Source organism: Quercus suber, unplaced genomic scaffold (genome assembly GCF_002906115.3).
Source record: "Quercus suber isolate HL8 unplaced genomic scaffold, Cork oak 2.0 scaffold_62, whole genome shotgun sequence".
In the NCBI taxonomy this organism is placed as follows: Eukaryota; Viridiplantae; Streptophyta; class Magnoliopsida; order Fagales; family Fagaceae; genus Quercus; species Quercus suber.
Genome location: NW_027069527.1, coordinates 42,586 through 63,877, shown reverse-complemented (window position 1 = coordinate 63,877; position 21,292 = coordinate 42,586). Strand labels below are relative to the sequence as shown.

Here is a 21,292-nt window from a genome sequence, read left to right as displayed (position 1 = left end):
CCATGGTCTAGAGTAGAAGCCAAGTAATAGATTTAAAAAAAATTACAATTTATTAAGGCGATAATAAGCTGTAATTAAAGTTACATCATTTTCATATGCATTAATCATTTATATCTCGTTTATTATATAATAGTCACAATAAATTATGTCAATAATTATGAAGAATTATGCCACTAAATTTATTACCACAACAAAAAGACACTCACTTACTTTTGTCATTCCAAATTGCCTAAGCAAGAAAAATATATTCACTACGGTTGCATATTAAAAAGTTGTATTGGTCACTTAATCAATGTGGGAATCTGTTCATAATATTTTTTTTCTTTTTTCTTTTTTGAAATCTGATCCATCTTTTACTTTAATCAATGCTTGAATCAAATATTCAAGTTAGTTTTGTAATATTAGATTCAAACAGCCAACCAACAACGCACCAGTGGTCTAGTGGTAGAATAGTACCCTGCCACGGTACAGACCCGGGTTCGATTCCCGGCTGGTGCATTTCTTCTATATTCCACTTCTTTTTTTGAAAGAATTAAACGATAGTATTATTAATGGCGTACTTTTTCTTTTTTTCTTTTTTGAAGTTGATGACCTTTCAAATTTATCAAATTTCCAAATCTGCTCATACCCAAAAAAAATTTTTTTTTTTTTAAATTGACAACTTTCAAGATTTATCCAATTTCAAAACCCAAACGTCCATACCCACACAAAAAAAAAAAAAAAATAAAATAAAATAAAAAAGCAAAAAAGAAAGATCTCTATTTTGATTTGAAAAATTTTAAGACCACAAATTATTCCATAACTTTTTTTTATTCACAACCGTGATGTGGCAAATTAAACAATATTATTATTAATTGCATACTTTTTTTAAAAAAAAATTGATGACCTTCTAAATTTATCCAATTTCCAAATCCAGATGCCCATACCCCAAAAAAAAAAAAAAAAAGACCTTCATTTTGATTTGTTAGGAGAAATTAAACAATATTATTAATTGCCTACTTTTTTTTGGTTGAAATTGATGACCTTCCAAATTTATCCAATTTCCAAACTGAGACACTCATACCAAAAAAAAAAATGCAAAAAGAAAAAAGAAAAAAAAAAACCCTCCATTTTGATTTGAAAAAGTCCAAGACCACAAGTTATTCCACAGTTATTTTGTCACTATGATGTGGCAAATTAAACAATAATATTATTAATTGCCTTTTTTTTTTTTTTTTTTTGAAATTGATGACCTTCCAAATTTATAAAATTTCCAATCCCAGAGGCCATACTCCAAAAAATGTGAAAAAAGACCTCCATTTTAATTTGAAAAAGTCTACTACCACAAAATTTTTCACAAATTTTTTGTCACAACTCTAATGTATTAGAGTATGATTGGTGAAGAAAAAATAGTGAGTTCATATGAAAGTGAATGTTAATCACTCAAATTTAAATAATATTATTATTAATTTCCTACTCTTTTTTTTAATAAATTGATAACTTTTCAAATTTATCCAATTTCCAAACTCATATGCCTATACACCCAAAAAAAGACCTCCATTTTAATTTGAAAAATTATATGACTACATAATTTTTCATAACTTTTTGTTACAATTGTGACATGACAGAGTATGATTGCTGAAGAAAAAATTGTGAGTCCTAATCTACCCTACCACGCCAAAAATGTGACAAAAAAAATTGTAAAATAATTTATATTCCTAAAACTATATTTTAGTAAGAAAAATGCTAACGAATACTTTTAGAACAATAATTAATAATTCATTTAATGAAAAATTTTATGTGAAAAAAAAATTATTATTTTAATAAATTTTTTCATTTCTCAGAATAAATTTTTTTTAAAAATAAATTATTAAGCAGGACCTTTTTAGTAAAAGAGAAAGTGACATAATCAATGACGGAAGAGATGGCGGCAAGTGGGAAATTGCTGAATTTCCCTTTATTCGGGGAGAACTGAAAAGTTCATGTCAGAGTGTACCATTCTTATCGCACATTGATTATTCACATTATCCGAAAGAAATAGGAACACTAATCAATGACATAATCAATGATGAAACAAAGGTTGAAAATTGGAATAATGCCGGCTTAAATTTGGTAGTATTTTGATTCGATACTATAAATATGTGTAGTGGCTGCCACTGACAGTAGTTATCACTTATTCTCACTTCAACTCCTAATCCTAGGTACGTGTCTTTACTAAATTTTTAAAACTAAACTAGTATTTACCTTTTTCTTTGTTTTTGCAATGTTATTATTACCTGCACTGCTCTATATATATTCGATGTTGTTGGTAAATGAACAGGGAAATCCTATGACATTGAAAATCCTCGAAAGAAAAACACAGAATTTGGAAGATGGCAGAAGGGAAAGAAGTCCAAATTCCAAAGGTGAAACTGGGCAATCAAGGCTTTGAGGTGAAAAACCCAATACCATTTCTTGAATTGTGAATAAACCCATTTCTTTTTCTTTTTTTTATCTTTTTTTTTTCAAGAAACTTCCACTTTGTATAAGTCCAACTCACATTTCTTTGGAAACCCATCTGCATAATTTGGTCTATTTCGAGATTTTAAGGTTACATTAACTCATCTACATAATAGCTTCTCGGAGTATTTGATGGAAGCTGATGATGCCGAAAATATCAACAGTGGGTTGCACAATGCTCGCACCCTCGAGACGACACCTGCACAGAAAAAAAGAGGACCTAATAGAGAGCACCGGTGTGGTGCCGGCCAAATACCCTCCGAAGGTCAAGTCAGAAAGAGTGCTCACAACTCTAGAGTGCTAGAGAGGGTTAATTATGCGTACCTTGGCTTATGAGGGTATTGGGGCTTTTATAGTGGCTTGAGATTGACATCCCTTCCTTGATGCGGAAGTCTTTTCCTTATAGGACTCTTCCTATGGAGTCCAAAACGTGTTTTTTTTTTTTTTTTTTTTTTTTTTTTTTTTGCATAAAGAGATTCAAGTTTAAGAAACATATTTTATACTATTAAAAGATTAAATGAAAATTTTCATAATATGCATCTTTTAAATAATGCATCTTATGAATGTGAAGTAATTGTCTAACATTTAAGGAAATTAATATAAAACAACAACAACAATCAAAGTTACGGAGAAAAATTGAGAGAGGAAGTCTAATATATGTGCAGTGTTAGCTAAAAGATGAAGGAAAAAAAATAAAAGATATCTATAACTAAGTTTTTGTACTTATCTAAAAAAATTGATAGAGAGATATAGAAAAATTTGATAAAAGCAATTATGATTTTGTGTCTCTAAATCACTACTAGAGTTTGGTGCAATTTGGTGTGCCACTTGCTAGCCCTTCAAAATAGAGTAGTGTAGATAAGTTTCACCTAAATATAATTTTTTTTTAGTTGTAGGTCTATAGAGTACATACAGAATAAAACACTAATGATAGTAGTATGGATAAGTCTTATCTAATAACCGTGTATTGGAAAAATAATAATAAAACACTAATGATAATTTTTATTTTTATTTTTTATATAAAAAGGCTGAAGCTTATCTTGTTGGATAAACAAAAACGGTTGATAATTCTTAAACGGAAAAACCAAATTGGGATGTGAACAAAAAGAGGAAGTTTACTTAAAATCAAATAAGAAAACACTTTGATTTATCTCAAAAAAAAAAAGAAAAAAAAAAGAACAAGAACAAGAAGATAATATGAACAAAATGTAGGTTACATGTTTTGTTAAAACACCAAAATAATTATTTGGTGTGGTAAAGTTGATAAGAAAAAAAAAAAAAATTTATTTTTAGCTGGTGTGGTAATTTTTTAGATAAAAACAATAAGTATTTGTTTTTCGATAAAGTAACAATAAGAGTACTTAAAAAATTTCTTTTTTATCTTCTTCTCTTTTGTTATTATTATTTTTTTTTTTCTTTTTTTGGGACTAAGTGTTGGGATTTCTTATATATTATTAGGTAAATTTATGTCTTTTGCATTGGCCTTTGACGTCTGATGGAACATACTCAGTCCGGAGTGCATATCATCGGCTGTATGCGGAGTTTAGTCGACAGGCTCTACCTAGCTCTTCGAATGCGGAGGGAGAGGGAAAGGGTCGTGGAACGGTATTTGGAAGCTCCGGGTTCCTCCGAAGGTTCATCATTTTCTTTGGAGAGTGGTCCGAGAACTTAGTCTGTTGAAGCGGAATGTGGTGGCTGATGGACCGTGTGAGCTCTGCCGAGAGTCCAATGAGGACTGTCTTCATGCGTTATGGTTGTGTGACTCGGTGAAGGCAATTTGGAGGTCTGATCAGTGTTTTTCTTTTATGCTTTCCGAGCGTTTTTCCAGTTTTGCCGATGCGTTTTTGTTTCTTCGCAAGGAGGCTTCTCCTCGGTTGGTGGAGCAATTTGTTATGGTGGCGTGGTGTATGATGATGCCGAAAATATCAACAGTGGGTTGCACAATGCTCGCACCCTCGAGACGACACCTGCACAGAAAAAAAGAGGACCTAATAGAGAGCACCGGTGTGGTGCCGGCCAAATACCCTCCGAAGGTCAAGTCAGAAAGAGTGCTCACAACTCTAGAGTGCTAGAGAGGGTTAATTATGCGTACCTTGGCTTATGAGGGTATTGGGGCTTTTATAGTGGCTTGAGATTGACATCCCTTCCTTGATGCGGAAGTCTTTTCCTTATAGGACTCTTCCTATGGAGTCCAAAACGTGATGTAGATTGACATCCCTTCCTTGATGCGGAAGTCTTTTCCTTATAGGACTCTTCCTATGGAGTCCAAAACGTGATGAACAAGTCTCCTCCTTACGCGGAAGATTTTTACCAAGTATACCAGATCTCCGAAGTCCTACTAGCGCAAGGACTCTATTTGGGCTCTTACGAGAATGGGCCAAAATATCCCTCCTTAGGGGCTCAACAGGCCCATGGATAATCTAGCCCAGCATAATTCAGCCCGTCTGTGTCCGGCCCGTTCACAATAGGTCCGTCCATATAGGGCCGTGCCAACGATGGATCCGTCTACTTGGGCTTAAGAGATTTTTCCCCTTTCAGTGTATTTGGGAGCGTCGAATAGAATCAGATTGCGCCAGCAGGCTAATTTGGGGGGTTGGGGAAGTGTGCAGGCGTGCTTGTGAGCTGTTGAAAGAGTTCCACGATGTGCATAGAAAGATTCCCCGGATGGTGATTCGTAGTAGTGACTCTCGATGGACTCCTCCGGCCTCTGGCTTGTATAAAATTAATTTTGATGGTGCTCTATTTGAGGAGCAGGCTTGTGCAGGATTAGGAGTGGTGATCAGGGACTCGGCAGGTTTGGTTATTGGAGCTTTGAGCCAAAAAATTTGGTACCCAGAGTCTGTGGACATGGTGGAGGCTCTAGCTGCTAGTAGAGCCATTGTTTTTGCTAAAGAACTTTGTCTTCAGTCTATGGTGGTGGAGGGAGATTCCTAACGAGTTATCCAAGCTATACTTGCGGCTCGGCCTTCAAGGACTATGTTTGGTCATGTTATTGCTGATATTCATAGTTTAGTTTCTGATGTTAATTGTAGTTTTTGTCAAGTTGAGAGAGAGGGGAATAAACTTGCTCATGCCCTCGCTTGTAGAGCAGTTGCTTCTGCTGATTTTGATGTGTGGCTAGAAGATCTACCACAGGATTTAGAGAATGTTTTTCAGTTTAATTTATGATAATAAACTTTCTTACAGGATTCTAAAAAAAAATAAAAAAAAAAGAAGAAAGAAGTTCTTTACACTTTGACCAGGCAACTCGTTTAGAATGACTGAGCTTACATATATATCATCAATATTATTTGCTGATATACCATTTCAACACTTTACCCATCATTCTTTTTCTACGACAGTTCAAAATAAATGAGAAAATTTGTGATTTTTTTTTTTTTTTTTGAGAAACATAAAACTTGTGAATTGAAAAAAAAGCTAAAAAAGTTGAGTTTAGACACCATGATTGCACCAAGTGGTTGCATTAAATTGCAAAAATATTTATTAAAATATTTATAAACACTTTTTTTTTTTTAATTAGTTGGTTAATGGCATACAACTACAATATAGACCTAATAAGTTAGTTTGAATAACAAAAACTAAATTAACGTGTAATCATTGTTCATTTAAATTATTAATGAAAAAATATAAACAAAAAGAAACATCACCCAAGAGTTTGTTTCGCGAATCCAATTTTTTTTATTAGTTGATATATAGATAAATATACATTACAGATTACCATCTATGCTAATTAGGAATTGCTATTATATTACAACTCATTCAAATTGATTTGATCTCAATAATAATAATAATAATAATAATAACAAAAAAAGAATTTGGACCGCACACAACTCTTCCCAAATATGCACGTTTTGTTTTGTTTTTTAAACTTTGGTGAGATAGGGTTTGTTGGACTTGCAACAACACGTTGTCAGTGAAAAAGTGTTGAAGAAAAAGTAACTTATTTTAACTTTTTATCTAAAAAGTTGTTAAAATTTGTTGTAATTTGGTGCCACAGTTTTGCACAATCAAAATTTCTAAATCCAGTTACATTTTTTAAACCCTAACTTTGTAATTTAGTGTAGCCATTTGGTGTAACCATTGCTTCTAAGCCCAACTATATTTATACTAGTATTATTCTCATGCATTACACAGTTTTGGCTATCAAATTTTTAAATAATTTTTGAGAAATAATAAATTAATAATCACTTTAGTCTAAATCATATAAATTGTATATAAAATATAGTTTTTAAAGGTCTCAAACAATCACACAACATATTTATATGGAAAAAAATAATAATTCTCTTCTGACTTATCGTTTGTCTTATAATGACATGAATATTATTCAAATGTCTTGTGGGTGCTAAATATAGGTATTTATATTGATATTTGTAAAAACCAAAACAAAAATTAATTAAAGTGAAATTAGAAAAAAAGAGTTACATGCTCATAATGTTAGAAAATCACTTCCACACACATATAATATTACTAACAACAAAAATAAAAATAAGAAATAGTAACGTAAAAATTTAACTATTTAAGAAAATTAATTTAATATAATAACGCATATATAAACATAACAGAAATACAACCCATAAATAAAAAGATGAACGGTTCGGCTCACCCACTAACTTTTTTTTTTTTTTTTTTTTTTTTTTTTTTTTTTTTTTTTTTTTTTTTTACTGCTGCACATACTTTTTTTTTTTTTTTTTTTTTTTTTAATTTTAGGAACATTTTTACCTAAGAGTAATGTATTTACTTAGTAAAAAAATAAAAAAGTTAGAGTCATAATATTTTTGCAACAATTTCACAATAAAATTTAAGTGGTAAACTATTAATAGCAAATAAAAAAATAATATCAATAGTAGGTCTGAATGAGGACAAATAGTAGCTCATTACCAAGGCTTTGTTGTGAAATTATAATGAAATTGTTATCCAAAGCAATACTAAAAGAAAAAAAAAATGTATTTACTTGTCACATGTCACTTTCTATTCTCATGGCAAGTATTAAAAAAAGGGGTCCCACTTTATAATAATCGTACTTTTTGATGAATAAAAATCTTTTAAAAAAAAAAATCCTGCTATTATGTCCTTGTAGGCTTGTACTGTATAAGACACTAAACATGGCAAAATTTGCCAAACAATATATTTTTCCAAAAAAATTAGGCATGTGGCATGCGTTCAAAGTTATTTAGTAAGTTAAATTATTTTTGAAAATCGACTTTGGCAAAATCAACTTTGGGTTGGAAAATGAACACTACAGCGGCGTTTTTTTAGTTCCTATGGCAGCGTTTATAGAAAATGCCACTATAGGGTACCTATAGTGGCGTTTTTACAAACGCCACTAAAAAAAACGCATCTATAGTGTTCCTTTTCCAGCCCAAAGTCGATTTTACAAAACTCGATATTCAAAAATAGTCTAATTTACTAAATAACTTTGAACGCATGCCACGTGCCTAAATTTTTTGAAAAAAATATACTGTTTGGCAAATTTTGCCCACTAAACATAGATTCGCAGGCTCCCACTAAATTTTTCTTCTGACTTCTTTATAGTTTCATCGTTTTTGCTGTAAACCCAAAGTTTAACTATTAAAAAAAATTCTCTCAAACCAAAAAAAAAAAAAAAAAAAGATTGAAATTTACACTAGTTTTTGCTTCTGTTGATGGAGGTAGAGGTGATCTTCCATTGACGATGTAATGAGTATTCTTGTGGATAGGTAGGCAGGTTATTTTAAGATCCTAATACCATATACTATATAATAAAAGTTGGATTTAAAAGCTATAGTTGCACCAAGTGGTTTCATCAAATTGTAGAAATATGTTTTAGATTTTTCAATAAATTCATTCACTTAAGTTTTGAGATTAAAAACAAAAAAAGTTTTGATCTTTATCAACTTCTTTGGATAAAGTAACAATAAGTGTTCTAATGAACTTCTTCTTCTTCCTCTTAAAAAAAAGAAAATTAAATTAAATAAAAATTTTATTAGCTTAGGTTAGTTTTTTTTTTTTTTTAATATTTATAAACATTTATCCTACATCATCGATTTCCTAATAATAAAGTGACAAATTTAAAAATATTATTTTTTCTTCTCAATTTTTTTTTTCTTTTGGAATAAATAAAAAAATAGCCAATATTTATTAACTTTAACGTAAACTTAAAAAAAAAAAAAAATCTAATAACATTAACTATTTTTTTGGGATAAAGTTAAAAAAAAGAAAATAATATGCAATTAACATAAAATCCTTAATTACGTAAACTCCTTTTTCTTTATGTTCATATCAAGTTATCAACTTCTTCACAACTTAGAATTATCTAATATAAAAGTGGGGGTATATATATAGTTTGGTATATTTTTCCCTTTTTCCTACCTTACAGTTTCTTGATGCATTCTTTCCTTCTCATACTTACCTTACATATGAAACTTGCACGTATGTATTTGCCTTCTTCTTTTTGTTTTTTTCATAAGATTCCCTTCTTTATTTTTTTTTTCATCAAATTGAATATGTTTTGTGTGCGGGTTGCCTTTTGTCTAAGTTATTTTTGTTAACTTTGATCTAATTTATGTGCTTATTATGGTCTTCAGAATCAATTGTATATCTTCCATGAAAACTAACAGATTAATTTTAACAAAAATTTTATTCACTTTTTGAAAGATCTGTTTTTCAATATGTGTAGATCCCACAGGTAGCCATGAGACCAAGATTTGAGCATCCAAAACCACGATAATGAACATCACTCCACAAAGAATGGAGACAGAAAATTGATTACATATAAAAAGGATGATATAAAAACAATGGATATTTAAGTTGATGAGAAATCTCCATGACTTCCCTGCCTCCCCCTTGCTGTCAAAGTTAATTCAATTCTAATGTGAGTATCTTTACTTTAACTCTAATTCCATATTTTTTTAATGTTTAGAAATTAATATTGTTTGTAAATATTGAATTCAGAGTTTCTTTGTGTCTATATATTTATGTGTGTTATTGTGAATTTTTCTTTCAATTTTTTTTTTAATTTTTATAAATTTGGGTAGTTTTAATTTGTAAATTCGAGATGATTGCTTGAGGTTAAAGTAAAAATATTAGGTCAATTTTAATCATAATTCATGCCATAGTAGGGTGTTAGATGTTGACATTAATTTTATACTTATTTACATTAATTAACATAAACATCTTAGCATGTTTATTTTTTATATTAATTTGACACTTTGAGATGCAAGCATTTCATTATAATTAAATATAAATGTTATTATGCCAGTATGTTATAATTATTATTTGTTGTTCCTCACCCTACTTCACCTTAATTGTTCCTCTTCAATCATTAATTAGTGTTTCTCAATAAAAATTTTCATGTTATAAGTTTATGACCAAAACCGAGCAAAACCCGGTCCATTTACTACTAAAGGCTTTTAAAAAAATTAAAACTTGCCATAATCTTTAAAATATTTTTACTATTTTATTTTTATTATATTTAATTATATTATAAAAAATATATATTTTTCCTTAATTGTTATTTGAATAAGTAAAAGTTATGTCTTAGTCCGACCAAGTATAACATTTCTCTTTAATCATTAATTGGAGTTTCTCAATAAAATTATTCATGTTATAAGTTTATGACCAAAACTGTGCAAAGCTCTTCCCGTTTACTACTAAAAGCTTTAAGAAATTTAAAACTTGCCATAATCTTTAAAATATTTTACTATTTTATTTGTTATTAAATTTAATTATATTATCAATTTTTTTTTTAAATTTACATAATATTCTTTTATCAAGCCTGAATGGTTTTTAGACCCCTTAATATAACTGGATTAACTTAGTTAATTAGCCACGTGATTAACTTAGTCAAATTATGCAAATCTAAGTTATCACAAACACACAATCATATCAAGTATAAAGCAGCGGAAAAGTAAATAACACAATGATATGATGATCTAGGAAACCACACGGTAAAAACCTGGGGAGGATTTGACCTAGCTATCCTCAAGGTAAACTTGAATCCACTATCTTGAAAGAATCGAAGTTCATACAATAAGACTTACAAGCCCCCACACTCGACTTCTTATTGCTACCTACCAGTAGAACTTACTGACATGACCACGTACAAGCTCCGAGACCACAAACTCCTTCTTTCTTGGATTCTCCAGCAAGTACAAGCACCCACACTTGTTTTTCTTTAAGCTTCAATGACAGCAACGGAATTGATCATCAAGGTGTAGATAACATCTCCTCCTTGAAAATCCTAAGTTTTGTGTAAAGGAAAGCTCATCTAGATCTCACAAGAGATTTACACAAAACAGCAATATGAGCAACAATACAACTCTTAAGCAATCAAGACTTTAGAGAGGTTTGGGTACAAAACCCTAAAACCAAAAGAGGCATAAGAGACACTCTAATCTCTCTCTCTTCAGTTTAAAAAAAGTGGTTTAGGGTTTCCTTTATATAGTGGGAGAAGTAGATCTGAAACTGCAATCCTTAATGGGCTTAAGTTGCTGTTTGGGTCGACTTAAAATTTTACAGATACGATTTTCAATTGTTTGAGCCTGTTTTTCGATCGATCGAACCATGCAGAATATGAAGTCTTCTTCCTGCAGCTTGTATGTTCTTGAATCTTGACTTGAATCACCTTGAGCATTGTCTAATAAAACCTTTTGACTCTAAATTCTATATCTAGACAAGCTTGTGTTCACGATTTGCCAATTGTTCTAAACATTTAGAACCTAACAAAGCCGTGCATCACACGAGTATAATACTAATATATATATATATATATATAAAAGCAGAGACTTCATGTGGGAGAGTATAAGGTTCTGCCAAGTGGCACATTCGTTGAGCTTCTCTCAAAGGCTTCCACCTTATCAAAGTTTACATTTATGTAAAACTTTTAATTCATTGAATGTGTCAATGAAGTGAATACACATGAATTATCTATAAGTATGCACTAATTATATATATATAAGAAAGAAAAAACATCACGTGAGAGACCATGCGGTTCTGTCATGTGGCGCTTTGTAAGAGTAATTTTTCATTTAGCTTTACACCTCAACTTCTTTACATATTTGGATTATAATAAAATTCTATTAATAGGATATCACTATTTTCACTAAGTGTTTAACTTACCACTATCATACTTCAATAACATAAACATGACATCATAAATTTTAGATTATATTTCCATAAGCCAACTAAACATTTACATTTTTCTCAAAAAAAAAAAAAAACATTTAGATGAAATTACAAATTTTTTATGCTAAATCCAAGCCAATGTAGAAACAAAAATTATGATTAACAATTTCAGCAAAAAAATAAATGATTAAACAAACAATCAACTTATTACACCACATTTTTTTTTTTTTGAGAAGATATTACACCATATAATAACTAATTTCTAATTTATGTAACTTTTTCTCTATAGTTTAAATTCTCCATCCCCTTAATTTTGTATTACATCATTAATTTAAAGAAAATCTCTTTATGTTATTGCAACTTTACTTCATGTTATTACTTTAAAATATTTTGGATATTCTATAAATTTTTTCACATAATAGCTTAAAGTATTATCCGCGCGTTGCGCAAGACCATGGCTAGTTATCAATAACTGTTAGTCTCACTTTTATTTATCTATAAAAACGCCTATTTGCGCTTTAAACTTTTCTTTTTTACTCTTCTGTTTGCATGGTTACATTTTTTCTTCTTCTTTCATCTTAATTAGTATTATATAGTGTAATTGGATCTATGCATATGGTCCAAATGTTTTTTTTTTTTTTTTAATTAATTTTTTTATGTAAAAGTGTGAAGAGAAAAAAATAGTTTGATATGACCAAAAAGGTTGCATGTTTTGCTAAAACACTTGGAGAACTTGATAAGAACATATAAATTGTTGTTTCTATCTAAAAAGTAACTGCAAGTTGGTGAAGTCACTTGACGTAATGACAGATTCTAAATCAACTTTTATTATATACTAGTTAAAGGCACGTACTTTGCACGGTTTTATCATAAACTTATAGAATATATATTTTATAAGAGAAAAAATAACCAAATAAATAATTATTATAATAACAAAAAGGAATAAATTTTATTGGTATAACAACTTCAAATATAAAATGAAAACATCTCAATAGAAAATTATTAGCTTGTAACTTACAAATTCTGCTCTAATGAGACTTGTAATTACATGTATCAAATTGTATATATCTAAATTTTGTATATAGTGAATCTGTAATATTATTAGCTACAATAATATTAATGAGGAAAATAAATGTTAGAAGTTGTTTTACATTTGGGAGATTGTTGAATACCTCTTTGTACACTATATTTTCAGTGTTTGTTTGTTCTTGTTTGTCATTGTTCTTTATTAAAATCTTTAGTCCTTCATGCAATTGGCCTAGGCTAAACACTAGACTTGGCAAGTTCTTGATTTTTGTTGATTGTCATAGCATAACAAATTGTTTTCTTAATCTTAAAAAGTATTAATTATGATATTTTTTAAACTATAATTAACATGTAATCATGCGAAGATTATCATTTTGATGCTTTTTATTTGATAAAATCATATATGTTTAACCATATTAATCATATATGTGTAACAATGTATCACCATTGAATATCTCTTTGGCTACCTAATCAAAAAGTAAAGCGGTGTGTAATTCATGTATGGTATACAAAATAATAACAAAATCATATCTAAGCATATTTAATGATTGATTCTCAAACCATAATTGTGGGGGGAGAAAAACCCAGCCCAACTTATTGGGCCCAAGGCCCTGAATGAGGAACACTCTTCATCCGAGGAGATGGGGCTTTCAGTCGGATGCCCACGCCAATGGGGGATGCTTGGAGATGAACACGTATTCCATCCGAGGAGATGCTCATATGTCCGAGTAGTCATGAGCCCTCGGATCCGAAGAGGTTTGATCAAGCACGAGTATGGGAGGTTCAAGTGATCTATTTGACAAGTGTCAAGAGGGAGAGGAACCTCGGACACACATAAAGATAACGGCAACGGAGAAATATCAAGGAGGCATACTTCAACCACCACATTTAATGCACCGTACCTACCTTTCTGGCCGCATTTATGTGGACAGGACACCTGAACAGCGCTTTCTCAGCTACCGCCACTCACATAAGGCTAAAGGTGGGATGATGGGACATGTACTCAAGTGGGAGCCGGGATGATGAACAAGTGGACGTAGGAGATGTAAGAAGGTAATGCTATATAAGGGAAGGGTACCCCTGATAGAAGGAGGAGGGAAAAGAGGAGAGAGAAAGGAGATATTAGATGATTGTAGCTCCAGAAATAGTAACCTTTGATTATCAATGAAAAACATCTCTTCGGACAGAATACTCATATTAGTCCGAGAGCACTACTTACTCAATACTCAGATCTGGTGTGGTAAGTGTTTAGGCTATGAACCTCTCAAGGGTATAGAGATGGAGAGGTAGGAGTTGAGGAAAACCACAAGAAAATGTGTAGATGATTGTAGGTATAACGATCTCTAACTCTCAAGTGTTTTTGCTAGGGTTTTTTCTCTGAAAAGCACTTCTTACAATTTATAGGTAATGAGAGTATATATAGTATGGGTAAAGAATTTGGTAAAAAAATTTATCATTTTGCCAAACAAAATGTTTCACGGGTACCTTGCAGGATGGCCCTTTTCACGAAACACTTGTAAACTTGACAGTCTGGCATGACTCTTCAGCTTCCAGTCATGTTCTTCAGACGTGGCCTTTTCACGGGTTACTTCTTGTGAGTTAGTCGCGAATTGCACTGATTCATCTTTGAAGTTTGATTCTTCACCAATCTCTTACACTCATCTCTTACAAATAAACCCACATACATCCAGGAAAATGATTAAAGAAATTATAATCAAATTTGGCATGGAATTAAAGCCAACGCAAGCTAGTTGGAAATAACAACTTTACAAATTTCTTTTGTTTTTTTTTTAATGGTTACTGAAAATGGTTTAATTGCTCTATTTAATTACTCTGTTACGTCATTAATTATTGCAACAAACCTATATAAAAGAAACAGTTATATCCAAACTTTTATTTGTTGAGAATGTATATCCAACCTTAATTGATATGAGTGTGGATCTTTCTTAAAAAAAAAAAAAAAAAAAAAAATTGATGAGTGTGGATGAATTTTGATTTCCATCGAATTTTGTTCTTCTACTTACAACTATATATTTGTTTACTCTAATTTTTTTAATAGGTTTTGTGCATTTTTTGTTTTTTGTTTAACCTAATTTTCTTAAGTTTTATTCAATTTATATGATTATTGTAGGGTCAGTTTTTGCGGCCCAAGCCCAAGGAGGTATGGATTCGGAACCCACTGAGCCCAAAACAATAAATTTTGTAGAGAGTGGGCGAAAGGGCTAGGCAAATAATGAAAATAACAGTATTAAACAACAACACCAATGCGAGAAGTTGAATTAAGGTGCTNATATATATATATATATATATAATAATTTTTTTGTTCTTATCTTCTTTTCCTCTAATTTCGAAGTTGATAAAAATCGTAACACTTATTTTTTAGATTTAGAATTCAACTTCACACATCCACAAATTAAGCTCGCATTAGACTTTTTGTTTTTATCAACTTCTTCAATGTGGAGTGTGTGTATATATATATATATAAGATAATTCATATAAATTATATAATAATTTTTTTTTCTTCATAAAATTATATATTTTATATGTTTATGAACAAAACAAATCAATATAATGCATGAGCTTTCAACTAATATATATATATGTATATATATACACATATATATAGTTAAAAAATAGGAATATAAACGGTTACTTTTATTTGTTATATATTTAGAGACAGATAATAAATATAGACATTCGCGTGAGGTAAGTAGAGAGAGAACCGCCAAAGAGTGCCGCAAGAATAATGAAAAACAAAAGAAAGAGAAATGCAGTGAGCCAGAGAGAGAAGATGGTTAATATATATATATATATATATATATCTTTTGTTCAGACCAGTTTGGAGAAAGCAAGAATCATGTTATATATATATATATATATATATAACCAAGAATAATGTTCGTTGGTCAGACAGTGATACTTCTTTTGTATTGTAGATGCATTAAAAGTCACGTTCATGATTGAACATTTAAGGTACAAATTTTATAAATTCACAAGCAATTTTAAATTCAAATTGATGGATGTAGTTTCAATTATATGTGGTTAAAATTATTTGAATCTTTGTATGTTTACCAAAAAAAAAATACATGGGTCCTCTGGAATATGGAAGTATGATGATTTTGAAAGCTTAGATTTGTGTGAAAACACACAAGCTTGTTTAGACCCCAAATTAAAAATTATAACTAAATTGCCTTTACTCTAACTTTATCAAAGTACAGAACAAGAGTAAATATGCGCAATGAACTGAAAACACTACTTGAAGCCATATCCATCCACACTTAACAATAAAATGAAAGCTTAAAGAGTAGGGAAGAAATATGCAAACACAAAATAACATCAAGACGCGTTATCAAAGATGAAACCAAAGAATTCAACAAAAAGCCTCTCCGTGACCCTCCAAGTCGAAATCAATTTACTAGAGAATAAAATTGAAGTACACGAATAACAAAAGACCCTCCAAGGCTAGTTTACCCATGTACTTGAACCCTCCAACCTCCTGCTACTAGTGGACTTCTCGGAATCATGTCTTTTCTAGCTTTTTGGATCCCGCAATTCAGCCCGATTCATCCGCCACTAAATGGCTCCTTCCAATACTTCTCAACAGTATCAAACCTTACTCAATACTCAGATCTGGTGTGGTAAGTGTTTAGGCTATGAACCTCTCAAGGGTATAGAGATGGAGAGGTAGGAGTTGAGGAAAACCACAAGAAAATGTGTAGATGATTGTAGGTATAACGATCTCTAACTCTCAAGTGTTTTTGCTAGGGTTTTTTCTCTGAAAAGCACTTCTTACAATTTATAGGTAATGAGAGTATATATAGTATGGGTAAAGAATTTGGTAAAAATATATATATATATATATATTTTAAATCTAAAAAAATAGAATTTGGATTTTAATCAAATTGAGAGTTGAGACTTTTATCAACTTAGAAATTATAGACGAAAAAGATAAGAACAAAATAATAATACCTATCTGATACACCCTATCTCTATCCACACTATATATATCCCCATTATTTACATATGTTGAGGAGTGCTTTCAAAGAGAAAACCCTAGCCACAATCTTTGAGAGTTAGAGATTGTCATACTCACAATCCTCTGCATAATTCATTGTGGTTTTTCTCAACTCCTACATCTCCATTTCCATATCCTTGAAAGGTTGATAGCCCAAACACTTACCACACCCTTTCTGAGTGTCAAGTGAGGATTTTGTGCTGTTGGGAAGCATTGAAAGAATCCAAGCTTTGGCAGATGCAATCAGGCGTATTGTGGGATCCGGAAAGCTAGACAAAACACGGTTCCGAGAAGCCTTGTTGGAGTAGGAGCTTGGAGGGCTTAGGTATATCGAGTAGATTAGGCTTGGAGGGTCTCTTGCTATTCATGTATCCCAATTGATTGTTTCGTGGATCGATTTATCGCTTGGAGGGCGCCAGAGAGGTTTTACGCTGAGTACTTCGGTTTCCTTTTTGATAACACATCACCGTATTATTTTGTGTTTGCGTTCTTTTTCCCTACTCTTTTAGCTTTCATTTTACTACTGTGTTTTAATGAATATAGCTTAAAGTAGTTTTATTATTTATCCACTCGCAGTTACTCTATTCCTCACTTAGTTTAAGTTAGAGTAAAATCAACCGAGCCGTAATCTTTAATTTGGGAGTCTAAACAGCTCGTGTGTTTTAACACATTTTTGGGCTTTCAATTGATATCAGAACGGGTACACTTATTTGGTTTCATTACCTACGTGTGATCCTTGACCCTTTTGTGATGGACTGATCACAATCGCTCAATGCTCCACCATTTTTTGAAGGGAGCAACTATGTATTTTGGAAAGTCCGTATGAGGGCATTCTTGTGTGCTAGAGATGAGTTGGTATGAGATTCCGTTAAGAATGGGTATGTTTAACCCACAACAGCTAAGTTCGAATGGGACAAGGCAACTCTTGCTTTAGCGAATGCAAATAGTAAAGCTATTAACGCTATATTCTGCGGTGTGTCTATTGATGAATTTCATAGGATATCATATGTAGAGACTGCCAAGGAAGCTTGGACGATTCTTGAGACTACCTATGAGGGTACTAAGAAAGTCAAGGACATAAAGCTCTAAATGCTTACCACTCGATTTGAAGAGCTCAAGATGGGTGACGATGAGTCTTTTGATTCATTCTATGTGAAGCTCAATGAAATCGTAATTGCCAAGCTCAATCTCAGAGAGAAGACTGAGGATGCTAAGGTGGTGAGAATGATTTTAAGGTCCTTACCGGAAAGCTTCTGTGTGAAGGTCACAGCTATAGAAGAAAGTAAAGATTTGGATGAGATCAACATCCAAGAACTCATTGGATCTCTCCAAACATATGAGCTTGGACTGCCTTCCCACAAGTCGTGCAAATCACTTGCTCTCAAAACCATTAACGAGAGAATGGATAATTCCTCCGAAGAAGATGATGTAAAGAAGGAAGTAGCATTTCTTGCTAAGAACTTCTGCAAATTTCTGAAGATGAAAAACAGTGGGAAGTCGTTCAACGAAGGAAAGTTCTCATCCTCCAAAGATGACAAAAAGGAGTTCAAGATAGAGATGGGAAGGATTCTCATTTCCCTCAAGGAACTGTGTGCTATGAATGCAACGGACATGGACATCTCAAGAAAGAGTATCCCAACTATTTGAGAGGGAAGGGTAAAGTGTTTGCCATTACCCTTAGTGATTTTGAAAGCTCAAATTTAGACACAAAAGGAGAATGTGATAGTGAAGGAAATTACAGGGCCTTCATGGCAATCACCTCCGTTGATTCAAAGGATGATTTGAGCAATTTGGTTGATGAACTTGGTGATCTTTTCGAGGGTGAGGAAGTTGAAGACTCGGAAGACGAAGACATATGTCAAAATGAAAGCGAGAACAACCTTCAAGAAGCATATGATTCATTACTGGAAGATTGTGGAAAATACGCCAAGGTTGCGAACCTTGTTGTGAAAAATATGAAATAGGTTGAAGAAGAGCATAGGTGTATACTTATGCAACTCAAGGAAGCAAAGTGTGAAGTAGAAGGACCCAAGGGAGAGTTGGTTGAAGCTTACTCTAAGATCAAGTTTCATGAACTTGAAGTTATTCAAGCTAATGTAAAGGTTGAGTGTATCTTCACCAAGAAACTTGACAACGTGCTATCCTCACAAAAATCTTCACATGATAAGACCGGTTTGGGCTATACCGGAGAAGGAAGCTCTAGCAACGAACCTAAGAAGGAAGTAAGGTTTGTATCAGCCAAGAATGAAGAGAAACTCAAAGAAGTGAAGCCTAAGATTGAGAACCCTGCTGCTATAAAAAGAACCATTGGTGCAAAACCAAAGAAAAAGGGGAAGTTATTACCCAAGAATCAAAGGGGGCCTCAAGTGAAGTATGTGTGTCATCATTGTGGCGTACAAGGGCACACAAGGCTGAACTATTTCAAGCTTCATGCACTCAAGAAGGCTGACTCTATGCATGGCCATGAAAGCTCAAAGAGAAGACCAAAAGGAGCATAAGCTAAGGGAGATAGTGAGAGACATCTCATTGGAGATGTTATGGAAATGTTGAAGAACATATCACTATGCCTTGCTAGCTTTGCTTCGAGGTTTGAAAGTTATGTTGGTTCTACCCCTCCATCTAAGGCTCTCACACAAAACACTCGTAAAGTGTGGGTGAAAAAGGGTACTTATGCATGGTCACTCTCTATGCCCGGTCACTCTCTATGCCCATGCATTTGTACTGCCGATGTTTAGGGTCATAGGTTCATGTTTCATGTCATACATAATCCTCTTGTGTCATTGCTTCCGGTTTAAAGCATGTTTCTTTTACAAGTTTTGTTTTGTACTTGCTATTATTTTGTTGATCTTACTTTACATGTTCTATTTTTAAGTGTGTTAAAAAATTCAAAAACCCATAAAAATTGAAAAATCTCTAAAAATTTTGATCGCTTGTGTTGTGTATGTCACTTGTGAGTTTGGCCTAATACCTTCATACTAATGACGTAGTGCATTTATGAGCTTAGCTTGTTCTGTATACACATCTATCTTTGTGGGAAAAATCTTAAAATCTATGTGTGATTGTTGTAAATCGATCTTTAAGCTTGTCATGAATGATTGGTCAATAGTCTTGTTGGTTTTGATACATGTATAGACTTGTGCCTATATATATTCCTACATTTTTTTTTCTTAAAGAGCTCAGCAAATGTAAATCTCAAAGTAAAGAGAGATAATGAGCTGCAAAAACCGTCGCAAATACTAGTATTTGATTAGGAAAAAGGAAAAGCGACTTGTATTGAAATGTATGGTACCTAAAAAGCCAAAGGCTTATTTTCAAAAGTGAAATATCAAAAATTTCTAGCACCGATCTCAAAATGAGATGTATTGTTCAAAAAATGATCAATTGTTATGATTTGTAAAGAAGCCAAATGAAAAGTTTCAAAGATGTGCAATTATTTTCTTGTGGGAGGTCATATATGTTCATTTCTATAATTGAGATAGACCACTTGACCTAGTACTATTTGTGTATGACTTGCTTGAATTGATCATTAAAGCTTCACTCTGGACTAAGGACTATTCCACATTTGATACTCATACACAACACACAAGATTTTTGTTCAATGAATGATTAATTCATTTGTGTGATTGTACATGATCAAATGTGAAGTGTATGCTTACTAGCTTGTCAATCAAACCCCAAAAGATTTTTGAGTATTTTATATGTTTTTGAAAGTGTTTTTATGCTTTCGTGTTTTAAGTTTTTGTGTGATTTGCATTTTCAATGTTTTTCTTCGAAAACTTCCTCAGAGGCATTTTCGTGAGAAGCTTGCGACTAAGCTCTTCCCGCGAAAATGGGTTTAGGCAAAATAGTGAAAACACTAAATTCAGACAGAAACTTTTGCGATTGTCTTGTGACTGTCCTGCGACTAAAGACTTACTATGAAAAGTTTTGTGCTTTAGATGTGTTTTTCGGGAGATGGTAACCCATGAAAAACGCGTGTTTTCAGTTTTATAGGGCTGATGTAACAGATTTTCAAACACATCCTATTTTCCCTCACTTTGCCTCCCTCGTGCTTCTCTCAACCCAAAACCTTATTTCACTCAAAAACCCAATCAAAACTCAAGAGAAAACTTCTTCAAATCTGTTCTAAGGTAAGTTTATACATTTTTTTTCTCTCTTTTTCCTTAGATTATGCAAAAAAATTCTAGGTTTTTCTTGAATTGCGTATTTTCTAAAAAGGGTTGGGAAACTATGATTTGGCAAAAATTCTTTCAATTTCTTGATTAGGCTCAGTCCGATTTAGTTTGTTTGTGTTTGTGTTGGCCCCGTGTGGCAATTTTAACATGTATTTAGGCAATTTTCACTAATGTTCATGTATTGCCCACATGTTAGCTGTATTTGTGTGTTGTTTTGGACTCCAATGAGTACCAAATTTTGGGGATTGCCTTGATTGAACTTGTTTATCTTGTTTTGCTTTGTGGTTGTGTGTTTTACATACTTTGACCCAACTGTGCTTAGCCATGCCTTGCACATGCATCACATAGGCACACCTCATGCACTTGATGCACACACTTGCATACTTATCATGTTTTTGCATATCAATCATGCTAAATATATGTTGCTTACATGTTTAGCTTAGTTTACATGATTGTGTGACTCTATTTATGCTCTTCTAGGACTTATTTTTATGGA

At 32.1% G+C, this 21,292-nt stretch overlaps 1 non-coding gene across 1 annotated transcript; it reads left to right on the top strand.

Annotated features, from left to right (window-relative positions):
- Window positions 1–427: 427 nt before the first annotated feature.
- TRNAG-GCC (transfer RNA glycine (anticodon GCC)) lies at window positions 428–498 on the top strand. The gene has a single exon. It is a non-coding gene; the product is annotated as a tRNA-Gly (tRNA).
- The last annotated feature ends 20,794 nt before the right edge of the window (window positions 499–21,292 follow it).